The sequence below is a fragment of the Podarcis filfolensis genome (assembly GCF_964270895.1).
Source record: "Podarcis filfolensis genome assembly, chromosome: 13".
NCBI lineage: Eukaryota > Metazoa > Chordata > Lepidosauria > Squamata > Lacertidae > Podarcis > Podarcis filfolensis.
The window spans coordinates 24148040-24153090 of NC_139615.1; positions in this window are offsets into that span (position 1 = coordinate 24148040).

Sequence of the window (5051 nt, forward strand, 5' to 3'; positions counted from 1 at the left end):
TTTATACATATATAAATTACACACACACACACACACACAAACATATATAAATACTATTAAAAAACTGGCTACAGTAAACTGTTTTATTACTTCATGAACAGTCAAATATGCTTCAGTTCTTCAGAACTCGATTGCGGAACATATGATTCAAGCTTTCATGATTTTCCCTCTAATAGATAATAGATTTCATTAAAAATACTTAAAAGTTAACACTAAAATCTTCCTTTTCACCACTAGAATGGTTTTTGAAGAGGAAACAATGTGATTTCATAGATAGAGGAGTCCTTCATAAGTACTATAACAGGCAATGATATTATTGTAGGAATTGGTTTCTCCTAAATGTTATAGCTAAAAGCCTATAGCTATATTTACCATGTTCCTTCTCAAGTAGGGGGCCTTTGAATGCTCTCAGACACCAATCTGCTATATTTTGTTTATCATTCTTTCTTGCCATCCAAACTTATTTCTCACCAGATTGGAGAATAATCTTCCTTTTTCGCAGTCAGAAGATTATTGAGAAGCCTGAGCGAGTGGAAGATTAAAACTAAATATCATAATATTTTGACAGACACCACTTAACTGCTGCTTTAGGAGGCCTCATATCAATGTTAAATAGTACTGGAGATAAAAATTGTGCCCTGCTGGGGCAGACGATATGAACTTCAAAGCCTTGCTGAACGTGCCCCCCTCACCACGTTCAGCAAAAGTGGGGGTGTTCTGGCATGTGACATGGCCACTTGTCTTCCCTCCTCCTTGATGAGGTAATAGTGATGGGGTGGGATGCAGCAACAGGCTAGGCAAGAGGTGGCTCCTGCTTGATTGCCCAATCAGGAGAGGAAGGAAGCCAAGCTATTTGAGCAGTTTCCTCCCCAAATTGTCCCCTCTTATTTTAGTAGTACAGTACAAGTTTTGCTAGTTGCTTGTTTGAGTGTTGAGTAGTAGTTCTGTGGGGAGGCCCTACTGTTATGCATGGAGTTAATAGGATTGGTTTAATTGGCCTTTTCAGGCAGGAAATGTAAGATTTTTGGGGGAAATAAGGGCACTCTGTGGGAATCTTACATTGTTTTGTCCTTTAGAACCCCAGAGGGCCATTTAAGCTTGGGGGGGGGGACTGGCCGACACCTGTGGTTCGCCCAATAACTGCCGCTCACTACAGAATGCCTGGGCAGGGACTCAAGGTCAGGAGCACTGCATGAATTGGCACTCTCCAGAGTCATCACCATGAGCAGGAGGATCCCTGTTTTGCAAAATTCATTAAAATTTGGACTTAAAAACAGTCGTGTTCTGAAAAGAAGGAGATAAAAAAGACCTGCTAAATAAATCAGTCACTGGATGCCAAAGTTTTGAATTAAAAAGGACTTTCATCATGGTGTTTCAAGTGAGGTGAGCGGTTACTTCTTTCTCTACATTTGCTACTTATCATTCCCTGAACCACACAAAAAGAAAGAAATAATTATCCAAATGGTGTGCAGGAGGAACTGTAAAAAGTAATTAGAAGCTGGGCTCTGCAGTTCTCGGTGGAGAGCCCTAATTAGAACTGACAAAATATGATCAGAGATGATGGAGGTTTGGGCTGAAAAAAATGGTGGCGGCTCTGGCGCAGGAGAAAAAGAAAATGGCCTCCTCTGAGGGGCAGGGGCTGAGAATATTTGATGGAATAATTGGAGAATATTTCCCCTAAAAAATTCTATTTACTTGCATGAACTTTTCTTTTCAATATACAGTGGTACCTCAGGTTAAGTACTTAATTCGTTCCGGAGGTCCGTACTTAACCTGAAACTGTTCTTAACCTGAAGCACCACTTTAGCTAATGGGGCCTCCTGCTGCTGCCGCACCGCCGGAGCACGATTTCTGTTCTCATCCTGAAGCAAAGTACTTAACCCGAGGTAATATTTCTGGGTTAGCGGAGTCTGTAACCTGAAGTGTCTGTAACCTGAAGCCTATGTAACCTGAGGTACCACTGTATGGTGTAATGTGAAAGAAGAGTCAATCTTGGATTTGGCAGGCTTCCCTAGGGCCCATGGGAGCAAGCTTGGATCTTAGAGGATCTAAATTAAACAGTCACCAAACAAATAGTGAAATATACCCCAACAACATTGCTTTTCTACGGAGATATTCATTTGGAATGCTAACTTGGAACATTAATTCGGAACACTATGGAATACTAACTCATTAAAAGACTGAAAGACTGCTTCACCATAAATCTGATCAAGAAGGAGAGTTGGCACGTGCTGAGAGAGCTGTAACATAGCCCAGAGCCTGGAAGATAAAATGGTGAAATGAAAGATGGGACTATTAAGAGGACTACAGCGCGGGGGGGGGGGGAATTGAAGGATAACAACATAGAATGAACTGCCTTCTGCATGTTAAAAGAAATATGGATTTGCTGGACAGGATAGAGAGTCATACACCAGGACTGCGAAGACAAAACAATGGATTAAGATCGGACTTATGAAACTGGGGAAAAACAAGAGAAGTGAATGCAGGAACAACTGAAAGAGACTTTCCCCAGACATCCAGAACATGGGAAGTCCTCCTTTATTTATTTATTTTTTAATTCAGAATGCATAATTGGCTTTGTTTGTATTATGATGTGGCAAGATTTGATCTGAATTGCTATCAATTGGAATTTTATTAATTTGAAAATCAATAAAAATTATTTACAAAAAAGAGATGATAATACATCAGCTGCATATGTTGTTTCTGGGTTTTCTTTAATTCTTCAACTAACATATAAATAAAACAATACAACAGAGTGTACTCAGGGAGAAGCGGAGGTGTATCACAATTCCTTCAGGCTCACAGCAACCAAGATAGAAGTTAGGGACTATTTCCCCGTTATGCACATGCCTGAGGATCAGGGCCTTTGGAGGATCTGCAAAGCTTTTAGTTCAGTGGACTCTACCTGCCAGTACCCTGTCCCTCAAATATTCTCTTTCTGGGCTTTCTGCCTGCCACTGCCAGTGGAGACATTTCCAGCAAGAACATTTTGCCCATCTTGGTTCCTCACTGATGCAGTGGAGTGCAGGCAGGCACCAGTGCCACATAATAACTTGAGTTTATTGAAAGTAAAGGTAGTGAAGAAATTAAACAAACAAACATTTCTATACCGCTTTATATTTTTAATAAAAATCTCAAAGCAGTTTACAGCATATTAAATCAATAAAACAATAGGCGGGTGATGTTCCTCCAGCCTCATAAGGAGCCTCTTCAGTAGTCCACTCTTACCATAATCAGTTTAAGATTGTGTTCCAAATCTTCTTTAGAATCTGTTTTATATTATGTATACAATATAATGCAACAATTGCAAAACAGGATACAAAGATATTAATCAAAATACTTTTCTCTTACAATCTCACTGCAGATGTTTTTGTTTGTCAGTGCAAAGACTTTTGAGTACTGTTTCTAGTAAAGCCCAATATAATTACAATTGCATCATCTCACAAAAAACAATAACTTTATTTTTTAGAACATACTGTCTTTTGTTTATGAGCTATTTCTCATGTACTCCCATCATGTTAACTGTTTGTTAGTTTGGTGGTAGAATTAGTACAAATAGAAGTGGCATGAACCACCCAAGTTATTACTTTGGCTTCTAAGGGAGTGTGGATTACCCCTTAGGTATCTAAATGTTGCGTCAGAAAGATGATTAGCAATGTTAATCTTGCATGTGATTTCATGCTCCCAGTGGCACTATTACTTCACATAAAGAAATATTTAATGGGGCTGCTCGCTCTGACTGGAAAGGATTTCTACAAAGGCATCAAACTAGTTATCATCAGACATCAGGCTGATAGCAGACAATTGGCTCTAAGTTATAGGAAGGGGAATAAAGTGAACAAATGAAAACCAGGAACAAAACAAAAATGTAAATAGATATGAAGGTAAATATTTCATTTCATCTTCCTGCCTCCTTACAGCTAATATTTTTGACAACAAACAACTGTACACTCTGATTATAAACTGATTGATTCTTCAATGATTATTAAAGGGAGCATGGAAATCCGAAAGCATAAGCTTCCACCTTGCATGGTTTTGGCATGAGTCAAAGAATATGTGTACAAAGTCATATTCTAGTAGTATTGCTCATAGGTCAATTTGGGAAAGATAAACCGAGAGCGATCTATGGAGTGTTGGATGCAATGTTGCAGGCTGGGCACATGTGGTGGTAATGTCCAACGGTGACGATATTCACGTATATATTCCCAAAAAATCACAACAATTTTAATGTAGATTATTCCTCCAGAGCTTACATTGGCACCGCTGTCAATTTTCCAAGTGATTTACAAACAGATCATTTCCCCCTTAAAAGTTGCTGCTAAGTTAGGAATGATTTGCCATTGGTGCTCCCATGCTCCTTTTATATCAGATGCTTGGTGTAAGGAAGTATGGCACTTTGTTGTGAGGGAGCAGCAAACACATCATCTGTGACTGTACAGGGGAATATCTCGAGTTGTTTGGTAGCCCCTTTTGCTGAGTAGGAATACCCCTTCTGACCTCTCGATTTGCAACTCAGATTTTGGAGACATTTAGTTCAAGCGTAGGATCCCCCATGATGCTAAGTTTACCTGAAAACATGTTTTTAGGCATTTTGTACTCTTTGACACAGGTCAAATTGGAGCAATCATAACAATATGCCATAAAGAAGGGTGCCATGGCCCATTTGGAACCCTGGACAGAAACTCCACTTCTCAGAACCCCACAAGGGTGTAACCTTGAACTAAAAATCCAACCCAAGGCCTTATCTGCCCAAAGCTTTGACGACTGCTATGAGGCAGGTGAAAAACATGCAGACTGCCCAATTTGCCTGAAGTCCAAAATCCCTCCTCACCAGAGGGGCTGCTGCATCGACAGCTTTCCATAATTTTTAAAATGACTGAATTCAAGCAACGGTCAATCTTTTCCATTTAGCACAAAAGGAAGGGAGGGAAGGAGGCAGGGAGGGAGGGAATATGGATCAATCTTGATCCTTAATTTGAATTGATATAATTTATTTGTTCAGGAAATACAATTAATAAAATTCATTTGTTTAGGAAAGTAACATCAGAGAA